General features: G+C 55.9%; 1 protein-coding gene across 1 annotated transcript in view; it reads left to right on the forward strand.

Annotated features, from left to right (window-relative positions):
- The first annotated feature begins 8820 nt into the window (after window positions 1-8820).
- Window positions 8821-17232, forward strand: part of SRC (SRC proto-oncogene, non-receptor tyrosine kinase) — a 56200-nt gene continuing 47788 nt past the window's right edge. Inside the window, exon 1 of the mRNA XM_082858224.1 lies at window positions 8821-8920. The gene's annotated coding sequence lies outside the window, so the exon portion shown is untranslated. The remainder of the gene's footprint in view (window positions 8921-17232) is intronic.

Here is a 17232-nt window from a genome sequence, read left to right on the forward strand (position 1 = left end):
ATCTGTGAGTCTCCCCCTCCCCCCATCCCCGGGGGATGCTAGAAACTGCTAGAAACATGGTAGTGTTTATTCCTTTTGTTTTCTCTACTCCCACATTTTTTTAAAAACAGAAATGGGATTACACTGTTAATACTGTAACATTTAAATTTACTAGTATAGCATGAACTCTTTCCAGGGCAAAACATATAGATGTACATTGTTAATTTTAAGACTGTCACAGTTTTCTGCTTTTCTAATGGAACCTTAGGTTGGCTACACCAGAAATAATAATAATAATAATAACAACAACAATATCCATTTCCTGAGCGTCTAGCATGTGTGTGTCACGCTGACCAGTGAGCAACCGAAGGAGATGTGTACAGTTATCCCCAGTTTACAGATAGACCAGTGAGGGTGACAGGGGTCAAGTGCCTTGCCAAAGGCCACAGAGCTATCCAGGCAGGATTCAAAGCCCTGTCTCCATACTTTCTCTTAACCATGATGTTTGGCCACCTGGTAAGCCCCCTTTCCCGGGCCCCCACGTTCGTTTCCACCCAGATATTCTGATGAATTGAAGTCCTGTGTATGCTTTCGCCTGTTCCACTTAGAGGGAAGCTTTGTATTGGAGTCGGCAGGGTGGGTGGGGGCGATCCTTTCCATCCCTCCTGCCTGTCCCTTAAGGCTCCCTGGACATGACATCGAACCTCTTCCCTCAGCAGCAGTGGAAACAACGCTGGCCAGGGAGGGGAAGGGACTTGCCCAAGACCACACCGTGTAGAGGCTGCACCAGACTTCCGATTCCCCACCCAGGGGGCGGACAAAGCAGGCAGTATGCACAGGACATAGAGGGTAGAGGCCCCAGCTCCAAAGGACAGGGTCCGTTCCAGTCTTGCTCGCTGCTACATCCGTCCCCGACCCTGGCACAGGGCCTGGCATGCAGGAGGCATGAATGAGTAGAGAGGATACAAGGACCAAGAGGGGTCTCTGCGGAAGGCTTCCGGGAGGAGTGGCGGATGGGCCGAGGAGGGCAAGCGGGGTTTGCACAAGCTGAGGGGAGATGGCGGGCGATACTGCAAGGGCAGATGTACGGAGCGGGGAAGGAGAAAGTGTACGTTGGAGGGCAGGAATGGGACACGAGATCAAGTGTCTATGAGTCTTTGAGAGATCAGAGCAGACCCCAGGAGGCTCCAGGCCCAGCATCTGGGGCAGTCCCCCAACCAGCACGGAGCCCTGCCCGGGTAATTCCTGAACAGGAACAGAAGGAGGAAGTTGTATAAGCGACACTCAGCTGGTGAGTGGGAGGCAGGGCTGGGTTTCATTTCCAGACAGTCCTGGAGTTGTTCGGCTCCGGTGCCCACCCCCGCCCTTGCCCATCCCCTGCTGCCTCTGTCCTTGACTCAGGCAATGGTGAACCCCAAAGCCCAGGGAGGCTGGGAAGGAGGCATCAAGGCTAAGAAAATGGGGATGTCCCCTGGCGTGGGAATGCCCAGGGAGAGCGGCCCGATGCATCTCCTTCTCTGCCAGACCAGCTGGTGAACTCTGGAGGCCGGGGCTGCAGCTTCCACATCCTCTCAGCCTGGCAAACAAACGCCTTTCCATCCTTCAAGACCCAACCCAGATGTCCTTCATCTAGGAAGCCCCCCAAGAAATCCCCACCAAAGCAGATTGACAAATCGCTCCCTCTCTGAGCTCTCCAGCACTCAGACTGCCCTTAAAACTAAAAAAAAGAATCATTGTTTATTGAGTGCTTACAGTGACCAAGGCACTGTGCTGGATGCCTCACAGCCCTGACGCCTTATTGGATTCTCTCAGCATCGCTGAGAGAAGGTTCCGTCACCAGCTCCTTTTCATCCAGCAGCACAGTGAGGCTTAGCGAGATCACATGGGTTGCAGATGGTGGGGCTGCATCTTCTGGACATGGAAGCTCATAGCTCTCTGGCTCTCCTGCTCAGGTGTTTCAGCACCTGTTTCCCCTTCTGGTTTGAGAGCCCCCAGTGGGCAGGGTCTGTGTCCCTGGACACCGGGCTCAGGGGGAGGTACTGACCCATGGACAAATCTTTGAACCTCTCAACCTGCCTTCACCATGATGAGGACCTAGACTGGTGTCTTGTATACAGTAGGCATTTGACAAATACTTGTGACATTGAGAACCCTTGATCCTAGTTGAGGCTGTCATAAACTTGCATATGACCTTAGGCGAATCTCTTCATTCCCCAGTCCTCAGTTTCCCAAGCTTTAAAAAGAAATGTTTAGGGACTTTCCTGGTGGGCCAGTGGTTAAGAATCAGCTTTCCAATGCAGGGGACGCGGGTTCAATCCCTGGCCGGGGAACTAAGATCCCACATGCCGTGGGGCAACTAAGCCCACGCGCCACAACTACTGAGCCCTCGCACCTCAAATAGAGAGCCCGTGTGCTGCAAACTATACAGCCCATGCGTTCTGGAGAGCTCGTGCCACAACTAGAGAAGAAAATACTCGCATGCCACAAGTAGAGAGAATCCTCAGCATCGCAACTAGACAGAAGCCCGCACACCACAACGAAAGATCCTGCGCGCTGCAACTAAGACCCGACGCAACCAAAAACCCATAATAATTAACTGAAAAAAAGGAAATGTTTAGCAACAGCTCTCTTGGCTTCCTGTCTTAAAATTCTGTCCTTTGCTCCAGAACATGATACGGCGTATACCCCCCCAACCAATTTCCCCTATAACTAACATCTTACATCAATATGGTTCATTTGTTACAACTAATAAACCAATATCGATGTATTATTATTAACTAATGTTCACACTTTATTCAGAGTTCCTTAGGTTTCCCCTAATGTCCTTCTTTTTTTCCAGGGTCCCACCCAGGATGCCACATTACGTTTAATCATCCTGTATCCTTAGGCTCCTCTTGGTTATGATAATTTCTCAGACTTTCCTTGTTTTCGATGACCTTGACAGTTTTGAGGAGAACTGTTCAGCTATTCTGTAGAGTATCTTTCTCCTGGAATGTGTCTGATGTTTTTCTCGTGATTACACTGGGATTATGGGTTCTGGGGAGGAAGACAACAGAGGTGAAGTGCTACGCTCACCACATCATATCAAGGGTACATATTATCACAGTGACTTATCCCTGTTGATGTCGACCTTGACCACCTGGTGGAGGCAGTGTTTGTCAGGTCTCTCCAAGGTAAAGTTACCCCTCCACCCACCCATGCTGTCCTCTTGGGAAGGAAGAAAGTCGCTGTGAGCAGCCCACACCTAAGGAGCCGGGAGTTATGCACCCCTCCGTGAGAGCGAGTATAGTATTAGCATTTTTTTCTTCTTTAGTATCTACTTTTCAAGTACTCCCACAAAACATTGCTACATTCCATCTCCCCAACAGGCCTGGGAAATGTGGGAGATGGAGACATTCCATGAGGTGGAAGCAGAGGCTCAGGGTGGGAGGGATCAGAGGTTGGGTCAGGCTCTGTGGGTCTGGCCTCTGCCTGTTGAATGTGAAAGACGTCCAAGGTCTGGGCAGGACAGGACCGCAGAGCCTGAGCTCCAGACTCAGGAAGGCTTGAAACTGAGGTCCTGCCCTCCCTTGCCGTGGCACATAGTCTTGCTGAGCCTCGGTTTTCTCCATCTGTACAATGGGGATAACAATAGCTCCTACATTGTAGTGCTGTGAAATACAAACACCTGGCTACACATGGACCCCAGAACGGGGCCCTGCCCAGGAAGCTCTGCACACGGTGACTGTGGGCTGTTGTGACGATGATTATTTTTACAAGCATTCTTCGAAGACCTCCTGTTGCAGACTTGTCTCCTCTCTGCTCAGCAGGTTTCTAACCCCCTCTGATCTGTAGGGTCACAGCTCTGGCTGCAGATTTCCGCCCTGCCCTCTGCCCTCCTGCCAGGCCTGGCAGATCAAGGGCCCTGGCTCCTTTTATCCTTTCTCACAAACATTCTGAGATATGGCGGAAGGAGGCCTGGGCTGGAGGGGGGCTGGCTCTGCTTGCCGGTGACTCTCTGTGTGACCTTGGGAGAGTGTCTGTCCCTCTCTGGGCCTCTACTGTGGCCTGAGGGGAGTGATGTGATGAAGGGCTGAGTTTCTTGGGGGGGCAGCCAGGTGTCTCCCCCATTTTCACATGGACAGGGCTTTTCTTCCTGTGACACCCCCCTGTTTTGTCTCCAGACTCCCAGCTGAGAAATATGTTTGAACAGCACATTTCCCATCTGTGAATTGGCCGTACAGCCCCAGAAGGTGAGTGTGTGTGGCGGCACTCAGAGGTCAACACCGTCATTTGTTTGTCATCACTTGGGCTCCACCTGCTCAGGTGTCCACTGTCTCCATCCTTTCCCTGGAGGTGGAAGGATGCTGGAGGAACCTGCTGGTGGCTGACCACCCCTGCTGGAGGCCGGCCTCTGAGGAAGCACATGCTCATTTGCTCCCAGCTCCTTTCGACTCTCATGGGGCTGGGGACGCTTCCCTAGCGTCCTGTGTCTTAGGCCTTCAGGCCAGTTTGGCCTCGCTCCTTGGGTCGCAGGTAGGTGCCCATGCACACACACCGATGTAAGCCGGGGGCTCGACCTCTGCTGGTCCTCAGCTGTGGTTGCCATCAGCCCAGAGGCTTCCAGACTGCTCCTCACTGCCCCTCAATCTGCCCCCCACTCAGTGACAGCACCTCTCCCCAGGCCCTTCTCTTTTCACAACCCTCCATGGCTTCCCACTGCCTCCAGGACAGAAGCCAAGCCTGGCATTCAAGGATCTTCAGCGCTCCCCCCAGCCTCCCTTCCCTCACCCCAGCCCGCCCATCACGTGGTTCCAAACACAGCGTGTTTTTGGCCTCTGTGTCTTTGCTCATGCTGTCCCCCCGCCCAGAACACCTTCTCTTTTGTTCCATTTTCACCTGCAATTGCTTCCTCCGGCTTCTATACTCGCCATAGATGACTCCTTCTTTCAGCAGCCCCCCTTCGCCAACACACGTGCTGAGTTAGAACCCCTTCCTCTGGGCCCCACCAGCCCCCGATGCTTGTGCCTAGCACACTGTCACTCTTCCCTGCCCCTCCAGGCTGTGAGCAACTCCAAGGCAGACACCAGATCTGGTTTGTTCACGGCTGTATTCCTAGCATATAGCACAGACCCTAGCACGTGGTAGATGCTCAGTAAATATTGACTGACCAGAGGAAGGAAGAGTAAGGCTTAGCCAGGGGCTGGTGGGTGGAGAGCATTCCAGACAGGGGGACCAGTGCAGAGGGCCTCAGGGCGGAATAAGCTTCTGTGATGGAGTGACAGCAGGGAAGCAGGCTTGACTAGGAGGGAAGGGGACCAGGGCTCGCAAGCGAAGCCTGAGCGGTTGGCAAGGGCCAGATCAGGCTGAGGCACTGGGCATCTCTGTGTAAACTGTAAAGTGCGGTGCCATGAGAGATGCCAAGCCCACTCCACAGCCTCAAGTCAGAGCCTGCCCACTTTTTCACCTTATCCTGTAACCCTGAGCCCAGTTCTTCGAATAGACAACTCACAGCAAACCATCTGGGGAATGACAGGGCTGGTCTGGAATTTCCCACTGAGTGGCTGTGAAGGGTCAGCTTTCCAGCTGCTTTCCAAGGATGAGCTGGGCTCAGGGTGGGTGGGAGCCAGAGCCACCAGGGCCCTGGGTGAGGCGCAGGCGGTGCCCCTGATCCCGTGGCACGAGAAAGCTCTCGCCACAGGTTTGCTGCCAGTTGTGGCGGGCCAGGCCTCACCTCCCATGCTCCATCCTGCCCTCAGTTGTGGCTTTGACCCAGGTCGGGGGAAGGAGGGGAGAGGAGGTTTCCAGAGATACAGAACTGTATACAGCTGGTGTTCGCCATCTCTACCATGTTGACATCAATCACATCTGTCATCTGCTGGGTGTTTTGGGTTGGGAAATTATCCCTCTTGGCGTTCCAGGCCCAGCTCAAACTGTGTATACCATCGGTGGTCAATAAGTGTTTGCTGTCCATTAATGATGATGAATGATTTACAGGTATTAAGCAATGAGTTTCTGTTTTACTAACTATCTTTTAAGCAAAATAATGCACTGAGTCACTTACTGATCCACCAGGCCAGACTGTCAACACTTGCATAATCCTGGAAGGTGGTAGGATCGTTGCTCCCACTTTACTGATGAGTAAATTGAGGCTCAGAGAGGGTGGGGTCACAGAGTCGTTGAATGGAAGAGTTGGAACTCTTGTATGTGGATCCCTAGGCTGAGTACTCTCTCTGGCCAACCGGGCAGTGCCCACCCTGTGCCAGGCATAGGCCAGGCCATAGTCCCTGCCCTCTGGGTGGGGACAGATGCACCCTGAATGGCTTGGGGTGTGTCTCCATCAGAGGTTTGTCAGGAAGCATGTCCTGGAGGAAGTGGCACTTACTTAGGACCCTGATGGACAGGGAGGGCTGGGCAGCTAGAGATGTGGGGTAAGCATTCCTGGTAGGGGTTTACAGCCTGAGTGAAGGCCCAGAGGGGTGGTTGAAAATAACGAACTCTTCCAACGCTCAATCATGAAACCACTGTGCCGGTCACATCCTCCTGTACGACCTCTTGAGAACCTCAGCCGCTGAGCCGAGCCAGTGGTGGCTCCAGGTGGAAGGCTGCATCTGTGCTCATACAGCCGAGATGTGTCCCAGCTGCCCCCACTCCTCGAAGAGAGCGGGCAGGGTATGAAAAAGGCTCAGACATACTGGGTGTGCATTACTTCATTTCATCCTCACGTGAGCCTTCTGAGAGGATCACTGTCTTTAGCCCATCTTGCAGGTTGGCACAGTGAGGCTCAGAGAAATGGCCTGCTCAAGGTCACATATCCACAAAGGGGCAGAGATGGGACTTGAACCCAGGTCTGTGGGTCCCAAGTCTGTGCTTCTAAGCCCTCTGTCGTCCCAGCTCTAGAAGAAGCTCAGAACTTTCAGTTGAACTCCTGGGGATGAATCTAGTGATATGCCAGGAAATATTCGACAACTAGCTTTCTGGAAGGGAAAAAGCCTTGATTTGTAGTGTTTGCTGATTTCCTAGGTGTCAGTACTTCCACCATGGCTGATGTCAAGGTACCAACATGACATCATTGAACGTGGAGTTGGGAAGAGATGAACACAGTCTGTCGGAAGAGCCAGCTCCAGCACACCACTGGGTGAACAGCCCACCCCTAGCCCAGGCCTCCAGTAAAGGCCTTCAGGCCTGTCTGAGGAGTGAATGAAGGCTGAGAAACCTGCTCCTCCAGCTAGGGGCCCGCCCAGTATCCTGGGAAGCTGCGGTTAATCTTTAAGCCAGCCCTGCAAATATGTGTAGCCATTTCACCAGCCCAGGCTGGCTTACTGGTGCTGGCTCTGCTGCTGACCTGCTGTGGGGCTTCAAGCAGCCCTCTCCCGCTCTGGCCTCAGTTTACCAACCATAAGAGCTACGCTTCATTGAGCACAACCTCAGTCACCCTCACCCTTGTCAGTTTTAACTTTCCCAGGAGTCCTCTGTGGCCATGTTCACTCCTGTATCATAGTTGAGAGGACCTGGGCTGGGGAAGTTGATGGACTTGTACAAGGTACGGTGGGTGGGCAACTAGTCTAGATTTGAACTCAGATCAGTCTGGCTTAAGGCCTTGCTCATTCCTGGTCTCCTGGATACTATATTGTACCCTGAGGTCTTTGCTTCCCATATTCTAGGGTTCCCCTCCCAGCTCCTTTCAGGAGAAGCCCAGGCTGGTACCATTTGGCCCGGCTGGGCCTTACTTTCCCATCTGTGATATGAGAGAACTTTCAGAGAAGGAAAGTAGAGGCAGCTGGTGGCATTTAACGCTGGATTCAGGCTCACCTTCCCCTGTGCCATCATTCCAGGAAGACATGTGAAGAGCCAAGGGTGGGGCACCCAGCCCCAAAGGGCAGCCCTGAAGCCTGGGTCGGGAGATGGTGGGAGTGGGGGGAGGGGTCAGAGAGCGGTGCTGGGAGGTTTTGTGGCTAAACCAGCATTTCCTCAATGTCCCCTCCTTTCTCTGCTGCACTCCCTGCCCCTGTGTCCAGATGTACTCAGCCTCTTTATCTACTTGGAAGTGTAATTGCCACTAAATACCTGCTTCAGCCCCCGCCTAAGCAGGAGTGTCTGGAACTTGCTGGCTTCGGATGGGCTGCCTTAGCTGCTTTTCTTCTTTCTGATGCACATTAAAATGAATGCACAGCTATTTAGAGAAATGTTGCTCTTTACCACACCGTCCTTCCTGCTTCAGTCCCCACTTTGGGAAACTCAGGTCAAGGCCAGGGTCTAAGGTCCGGTTCTTGTCAGGTGACTCCCTTCTCTGTGCCTCAGTTTCTTCGTCTGTAAAATGGGGATAATCGTTGGCCCGCCCAGCCCAGGTGGTTGGTAGGAATAGATCCTAAAATTGACCTGAACCGCTTAGCCTGGCACCTGGCAAGAAGTGAGCGCTCCGTCAGTGCTGCTGTTGATTATTAACTAATAATTTCGGGAGAGGTAGATTTGGGGTAAATGGGGTGGGTGGGCTGGGGGGGAGTTAGGGAGGGCATTTTGGCTTGAGGGCTGGTGGGCGCCCCGAAGGGTAGGGAGCGCTCTCAGGGCGGGGTGGGGGCGGGGCTTCTGTGCCCGGTGCCTCCGCCCCGCATTCCCCGGCCCGCCGGGACCCTTGGCGTGGGGAGGTCGCGCACGAGTCTCTCCCAGGTCACCGGCAGGGAACTGTCCCGGCGCGCTTCCTCCTTCCTCCTCCTCCCGGCGGCTTGCCGGGCCCCTCCTCCCTGCTCGCATGCTCCCTCCCTCCTCTTCCCCTCCCCAGGCCGCCGCCGCCTCCTCCTCCTCCTCCTCCCTTTCTCTCTCGATCTGTCTCTCCCGGCCCGGAATCCATTCCGGCCTGGGAGCCGGAGCGGCCAGGCCGCCGTGTGCCCGAACCCCTGGCCGTCCGGCGGTCGGTCCTCCGGTGCGTCTGTCTGCCGGTGCGTCCGCCTGCCCGCCGGCCCAGGTGAGCGCCCCCCGGCCCTCCGCCGGCCCCCAGTCCCGGCCCGCGTGAGGGAGCCCCCGCCCGGGGACCACCCTGGCGTCGGATCGCCGGGCCGCGGGGCTCCTGGCCCCCCCTCCAACCCCCACCCCCCCGGGCTGAGCTGCGATCCGGGAGCGCAGGGCGGGCGCACCGGGACTTGTCTGGCGCGGCCTTTTGTTGTGATGCCGCCGGGGGAGGGGGCTGGGTGGTGGGGGCGTAGAGGTCCGGTCCGCGCGGGGACCCCCTCCGGCTCACTGTCCCTCTACGGGCCCCCTGAGGGCAAGCAGCGAGCCGGGCCTGAGCCCCCGGGCCAGGTCTAGGCCAAATCTGAAATCTGAGCCAGGCGGCGCCGCCTCTGGCCGCGGCTGCCCGGCCTGGCGCCCCCAGCCCTGGGTGGGGGGTGGAGAGGGGGCGGACAGGGTGGGCCTGGGGGCGCCGGGTTGGGGGTGCCGGGCCGGGGCACCAGGATCTCCCTGTCCTCGTGGGGCCTCGGGCAGGGCCTGGTGCTGCCGGCCTGGAAGGGACTGGCCAGACTGTGCTTGGTCCCTGCTGCCCACAGCCCCCAGCCTCGCCTCTCGACAGGCCCAGCCGCCTGTCTGCTCAGAAGTTGGCAAAAGTTTGGGGATTTCGCCACCAGGCTGGGTCCATTTGTCCGCCTGGGCTGGGCTTGGTGGTGGGTTTGAGTCCCGACAGGGACCACCACTTACTTGCCCTCCTGTGTGTCCTCAAAGAGCTGCCTGCCCTCTCTGAGCTAGGGGTCCTCATCAGGCCCCGCTGCGGGCCTGGCTGGGCTTACTGGGCTGGTGGAAGCTTGGGGTGAACAGAAGGGGGTCACCTGTGGGGTAGCAGTTCAGCCTCTGGGGCCTTCAGGCAGACTTGAGAGTGGACGGAGCTCGTGCGTGGCCCTGGGTAAAGATTCCCGGGCTTCAGGGACTCTGTCCAATTGGGACAGTGCTCTCTGGGTCACCTGGGGTGAGTCCAGGCCCAGCCATAGTGCAGCTGAGACCAGACGATTTCAAGAATGGACCAGGCTGGTTCTGTTGCTGACCCTCATCTTGGCCTCCTGGCTGGGGAGACAAGACCTAGGCTTCTCGTCTCACTGGGTGACCTGGGCCAAGGGACTACCCCTCTGAGTCCACATGTGTGCAGTGGGGATCCTCAGGGGAAGACTGTAGGCACTTCTGCGGGGAGGGGCTTAGCATGTGGTAGGTGTTCAATAAATGAGCACTTCACTGGATGAATTGCCTAAAAAAGATGGGTGGGAGGTGAGATGGCTGGTCCTAGGGGGGTGGATTGGTGCCCCCAAAGCCACCTCCTAACCCTCGAGAAAGAAACAGCCCCGGCACAGTCTTGCCACCCAGCAGCTGTGTGACCTGAGACAACTCACTACTCCCTCTGGCCTCAGTTTTGTTAAGTATAAAATGGGCCCATGATAATGATAGCTGCTAACATCTACTGAGCACCTCCTATGAGGTAGGGACTCTTGTGTATCTCCGTTTTGCTGGTGAAGAAACTGAGGCTCAGAGAGGGGAAGTGACTTGACCAAGCCACACAGTTTGAAGCTGGAATGAGAGCCTAGACCTCAGAGTCCCTGGTCTGGCTGCCCTTGCACCCTTCCAGTGGTGGGGGAACTGGGGTTTCCCATTATGGGACCAGGCACGAGACAGTGTTGGAAAAGACTCTACTGATGAGTGAGTGATTGGGTGGAAGCCACGAGGCCCTTTTGGTGGTGTGGTGATGTGGTCTTTCCACCCAGGGGAATGATTTACAGTGTGTCACCTCTTTCAGCCGACTGCCTGCCTAGGCCCTCCTGTGCGGCTCCGGGGCCTTTGCTGGTGTCCCTGCTGGGAGTGCCCTTTCCTCTAAGAGCTGCTTGTCTACTCTTGCTCTTTAAGGCTTAGCTTAAGGCTCACCTCTCCCAGGAAGGCCCCCCAGCTCTCTCCTCTCCTCCCCTCGCTTCTTCCCAGAGCATGGAGTAGCCCCAGCTCATAGCTAGTTCCTGCTTTGGCTTCTTCCCTGATTGTGACCTGGGGTTGGCGGGGTGGGGAGGGGGGCTTGTCTAGCTCCCCCAAAGCCCCAGGAGCCAGGGAGGAGATGGCTCAGTGGCCTGTTGACAGACCGCCCATCCCTGGTCCTCAACTGACCCCGTTTCCCCAAACCTGCCGAGATACAAGCATCCATGGCCCTGTATTGAGCGCCTACAATGTTCTAGGAGCTTTGAACTTGGGCTGAGCAGTGTGGCGATGGGTTAGCAGTGGGAGCTGTAGGAGGCCTCAGGAGGCTTCCAGGAGGTGGTGACAGGAGGGGGCAGCAGTTCCCCCAACAAAGAAGGGGCAGAGCGCTATTTCTTCCCTTCAGCTCAGACGCGCCCCAGGGCCCCTGGGGTTGTGAGGAGTGGTCAGCCTGGGTGGGTCCTTGCTGGGGAATTGTGAACAGGTCCCTGGCTGCCCAGAAATTTAAGTCTAGAGGGTGAGCCAAGTAGCAAACAGGTTGCCAAATAAATTAATATATAATCACAGATGTGATAAGGGCTCAGAGGGAGAGGCGTGGGGTGCAGAGGAATCTCAAAGGAAGCGTGGAGGAGTTGGCCAGGCGTGGAGCTAGGGGTAGGGCTTACCAGGCAGAGGGAACTCCAAATGTCCTGAGGTGGGGAAGCGTGTGCTGTTATGGAGAAACAATGAGAAAGCCTGTGAGTCTGGAGCGTAGAAAATTAAGGGGAGTGGGTGAGAGGTGAGTGAGGGGGTGTTGTCAGCAGGACTGGGCCATGTGGGGCCATGTAGGCCTTGAGGAGGAGCTTGGCCTTCATCTTCCCACAGGGGGCTGATTGGTGTCCCCGGGGTTAACAGCCCCATGTTGGAGACCAGGGGTGCAGAGGTGACCAAGGCACCTGGTGGAAAATGATCTGTGGGCTGGACTCCAGGTATTCTGTGAGGGCCTAGATCAGATATCAAGAGGAGGAGGCATTTGAGGCTGGGCTTTGAAAGTAGCGTAGGAGTTCGGTAGCAGGAAGGCAGGAGAGGGTGAGAGCCAGGGGTTGGGGCAGTGCCATGCAGGGTGGCTGGAGGCTGGGAGTGAGGTGGGGAGCAGGGAGGGGTCGGCTGGGGAGATGGAGACAAAGGTAGGGTAAGGGCTCAGGACTCAGGCTTGCGTTCAAGTTCTGACCGTGCCCGCCCGCTGTGTGTCTTTGGGTCATTCATTCTATCTTTCTGAGACTTAGCTTCCTTGTATTGAAAATGGGAACAGTAAATATCTTCCTATCAGGTGAGGGTTAAAGGAGGGCCGTATGCCCAGTGCCTGGAGCCAGCAGGTGCTCGGGAAATGGGACCTGCCTTGTATGGTGGGACACTGGGTGGGTCAGTTCATCCAATAGGTCTGGCCTCCCCAGCTGTCCGGTGAAGGCTTTGAGTGGATGATTCCCACTGATTCTGAAGGTGCTGGTCTAGGAAAGGATGCTGGCGGCCAAGGCCACCCGTATACCGGGTGACCTGAGTCCTGCTTTGCCCTCTGTGTGTGAGGAGGCTGAGCTGGGAGAGGTCTGCTGGTGTAGCCCAACTTCTTGAAAGCTTGCCTTTGGTGAGATTAGCCCCATTTTCCACATGTAAATTCTAAGACCCAGAGGGGAAGACACTTGTTAGGGTCTCCCAGTTGCCAAGTGACAGGGCCGCACCTAGGCTGTGGGGCTCTGGGCTCCTATTCCAGGGCTGGGCCTCCCGTGTCTCTGCAGGGCTTACAGCCCCTTCAGAGGCCTCCACCCCGCTGCCCTGGGCTGTTTGACCGGAGCCTCATTTCCTGCCTGAGCTGTGTGGCCCCCGAGCCTCTATCTCCCTTTGGGTTCCCCCAGCCCTTTACTTTCCCTCCATTGCTCCTACCACCTTATCTCCATGGTAAACCACTCTGGTTTCCACTCGAGCCCCTAGAGGGGTGGGGCCCCTTCCTTTGGGGGCATCTCAGTTTCCTCATCTATGAAGTGGGGTAGTATGAGTCATGGCTCCCAGGATGTCCCAAGGGGACTGAAGTAAAGCGTTTATCACATTAGCTCGATAGATAGGGGTGGGGAACAGCCAGACACCTGCTCGAGGCCATTGTTTTCTGGCAGCTGACACCCCCTTCCTGTGACTCAGTTTGTGAAGCTGTAAAATGGGCATGGAGGTTGCACTTAGTACGGCCAAAAGGAGGATGGCGTGAAGCTGTACCTTAGGCTCTCACCTGGTAGCTGGCTCTGCATCACTGTTCCTGGGGTGGATGACCCAGTAGGTACCTCCCCTGTGTTCAAGGCCCTGTTCCCAGCTGTCTGTCCAAAGGCAAATCACTCAGCCTCCCTGAACCTCAGCTTCTGCACACCTCCCTTGTGAGGATTAAATCAGAGAATGTCTCCCAGCAGCTTGAAACTATTGGATGCCCAGTAAATGTTACGTCTTTCTTTCCCCTTTCCCATCCCTTGCGGGGACTCAGACATTACCCAGTCTAGGGATGGCCCAGGGTTAGGGTTAGGGTTAGGGTTAAGGTTAGGGCTCGGGTTAGGGTTAAGCCTAACCCAGACCACGATTGCTGTGTTGAAAAACCTTCTGAGGTCCATTCTTGGCTTCATGGGAAAGAGTGCTGTGATAGATTAGTAATGTCTGCCCCAGACAGAGGATTAGACATCACTGTATGTGTGCCATGAGTTTGTCATTCCTGATCTGTTCTGACCTTCTCTTTTCACAGATGGGGGAACTGAGGCCAGAAAGACCCAGGACATATTGTCCAAGCAGGGAGAAAAATGCAGATCTCCTATCTTTTTTTGTGTGTGTGTGTTATGCGGACCTCTCACTGTTGTGGCCTCTCCCGTTGCGGAGCACAGGCTCCGGACGCGCAGGCTCAGCGGCCATGGCTCACGGGCCTAGTCACTCCGCGGCATGTGGGATCTTCCCGGACCGGGGCACGAACCCGTGTCCCCTGCATCGGCAGGCGGACTCTCAACCACTGTGCCACCAGGGAAGCCCCATCTCCTATCTTTTCATCCAGGGCTCGCCCCACCCAGCCAGCCTGTTCCTTCCCACAATACAATGCAGGGGATGGGGGGCTGAGTCAAGGAGTGGATGATTGGGGAAGATCCCAGAGGTGGAAGCCAGAACCCTGGTTTCCCCACCCCTTTCTGTGGGACCTTGAGCAAGTGACTGCCCCTCCAACCTGAACCCCAGTACCTCCCCTCCTCTTGAAACTACCCAGAGAAGTTCCAGTATAAAATGAGAAGCGAGAGAGGAGAAGAAGCTAGGTGATCTTGCCCGGGTCCTTTTCTCCTCTGGTCCTCAGTTTCTTCATCTGTCCGGCATGGGATCTTCCCTCCTGAGGCTCTGCGACAGGGATCTTAGCCGGGGTTCTCCAGGGGCTGGCCTGGCTGAGTCCTCTTTGATGCCATGTGAGCCTGGCGATGTCAGCGGGGCTGTGGGGGGCTGTTGAGAGACTGTGGGGATGGGTCCTTGGAGTCCTCAGACCTGCTGGGCTGTGAGGCCGGCACAGGTAGTCTCCCGGCGGGGGGATGGAAGTTGGGGTTAGTGTGGCGTCGGGAAGCTCAGCTTCCCTGTCAAGGTCTGATTATCGTTTCTCCTGCTGCTTTATCCAAATTTGTGGCCTTGACTTTTACTCTGTCTGATGTCGATGTCCTCACTTGTGCCCTCTCCGGCCAGGTCATAGCAAGGTGACTTATTCCATTCTTTGTCCCATCCCTGGGGTGGATGGAATTTTTGTTTCTATTACATAGAAGAGGGAAATGAGGCTCAGAGAGGCCAAGGGCTGGGGCCGCAATCACCCAGCGGAGTGAGATGTGAGCCCAGACTTCTGGCTTCTGGTTGATGTGAGGCGTCTGAGTCCCCCTGGGTGTGCGCTCAGCTTGGCTGGGCTCTTTCCCTGGGTAGAGGGTGGGTGTGTCGCTGGGCGGGCAGGTGATCCTGACTTTCTGGGCTTCCACCTCTGGCTGGTGGACCTACACTCAGATCTGGGGGACTGGGATCTTGCTGGGATCCCCAGCTTCCAGAATTGGCACATAATGGGCGCTCCATGGTTGCTCATGGACTAAAGGGAGTGGAAGTAGCCAGACCTTTGGAGCGAACTGGTTCTGGTTCGAGTCCTGGCTCTGCCACTTGTTCGCTATGTGTGATTGTGGGAAAATGGTTGCTCTGAGCCTGAGTCTCCCCATCCCTGATGTGGGGACAGCAATGCCAGTACAGCTTTGACAAGGTGGCGTGAGGGTCAGGTGAGCGAATTTGTGTCTGCTCCGACGCAGGGCCCCCGCACAGTAAGTGTTTACGATTTCTGAGTGTCTGTGATTATGAAGGTAGTTCCCTGACGAGGCGGGAATTCTGGGTCTCTGCAGGTCAATTGATCCAGGAACGCTAGGGCTGAGACTGGACGCCTGTGTTCAGGCTAGTCCTATGGGGTGGGGCTGGTGGGGAGGTTAACTAGAGACAGACAAGTTTGGTGGCTGGACCTACTGGAAGCCCCCATCTCCAGCCAGCCTCCCTGAGCCCACCTCCCGCCTCAGCCCTTGCCCTCCGGTGGCTTGTCAAGGCCTCCCAGTGCCCTGAGCCCTGGCATTCAAGGCCCCCTCACTGAATGGGTCCATCTCTCTGAAGGTGGCTGCCCTTTGAGCACTGGGTGTTTTGCGTCTTTGCCCACGTGGCCTGGAGGCAGGGGCTGTTACTGCTCTTGTGGTTTGGGGAAGGTCCCCAGCAAGGGCCCCTGGGGGTGCTGGTGGTCTGGGCTGAGCTCTTTTCTCTGCTTCACCCTGTCACCTCCCACACTTCCCTTTCACTCAGGTGACCCTTTAGCCTTTCTGAACCATCAGCTGCCTTCCTGCTGGCCCCGGGTTTTCCCGCATCCATGCTTTACCCTGTGGGTCCTGCTGCCTGGTGTGCCCTCCCTCTCCACACCCATCATGGCTAAGATGCCTCTGCCTCCGGAAAGCTTTTGTTGACCATCCTCTCTGCCCCAGCCCAAGTCCATACTTTCCACGCTCCCCTCTTCTGCACCTGCCTTGCCCATTCTCTGCCCTCCCTCATGGCTCTAGCACATTCTGCCTTAGATGGCGAGTCATAGGATTCTTTTTGCCTCTAAGGGAGTACGGTGATAGTGATCACTCCCAAGGGTGCCACACTTTACAGTTTACAAAGCACTTTCCTCAATCACCTCTGGCCATCCCCAGCAGGGCTGGGAGGGAGACAGACCATCATAAAAATCTTCATTTGGGGAATTCCCTGGCGGTCCAGTGGTTAGGACTCTGTGCCTCCATTGCAGCGGGTGCGGGTTCGATCCCTGGTCGGGGAACTAAGATCCCGTAAGCCACGCAGCATGGCAAAAAAAACCCACTTCATTTGGCAGATGAAGAAACTGAGGCCTCAAGGCAGGGTCATGCCAGACACTACTCTCTCTGCTTGGGCAGGTGGAACTGAGCCACCCTCCCCGCATAAGCCCTTAGTCCTTCCAGTGAGGAACTCCTCTTTCAGAGCCCTGTGGAAGCCTCAACTTATTATCAAAAGGAAGATCCGGAAGTTCAGAGAGGTGAAGTGATTTGTCTGAGGTCACACAGCCTGGAAAGCTGGCGGAGCTGGGAGGGTTCTGTCTAGGAATTAGAGAAGAGGCAGGTTGGGCCCCCCTTCCCACCCCTTCGGAGTGGAGAGTCAGATACCACCCGGATCCTAAAGGAACAGTGAGCCCAGTGGCCCAGCCCTGAGGATTCCTTCCATTGTCATCTGCTCCTTGAGCACATAGTGGAGCCCTTGCCCAGTGCCAGGCGAATGGCTGTGTCTGGTCCCCACAGCATCCCTGCGAGGCAGCAGTTCTGGCCCCATTTTACCAAAGAGGAAACTGAGGCTCAGAGGAGCAAGAAGGCTTGCCGAAGCCACCCAGAGCATGGATTTGGACCCAGGGCCTCCTCAGCACCTCAGGCCTGCCCTGCCTCCTCTGGGCTGAGCCCCACTCTGCCTCCTGCCTGACCCCTGACCCCTCCTCCAGCCCCTCCCTGCCGCTCCTCTCTGGGCAGTGTGAAGGCCAGGAGCCTCCTCCGGGAAGCCACCCCGCCCCTAGCCCCACGGGTTTCTCCTCTACCTCCATATTAGCTGTGTGACTTTGGTGAGTCAGCTCACCTCTCTCTGCCTCAGTTTCCCCATTTGAAAAACAGGCCCGATGGCAGTATCCACATCACAGACTTGGTCTAAGGATCGAGTGTGGCACTATGCGTGATGCTCTGAGCAATGCCAGCATGTAGTAAACACTCAATAAATGTTAGCTGTTTTATAATTTGTTTCAACCTGGGGCGG

Source organism: Leucopleurus acutus (genome assembly GCF_964270905.1).
Source record: "Leucopleurus acutus genome assembly, chromosome: 16".
Lineage (NCBI taxonomy): Eukaryota > Metazoa > Chordata > Mammalia > Artiodactyla > Delphinidae > Leucopleurus > Leucopleurus acutus.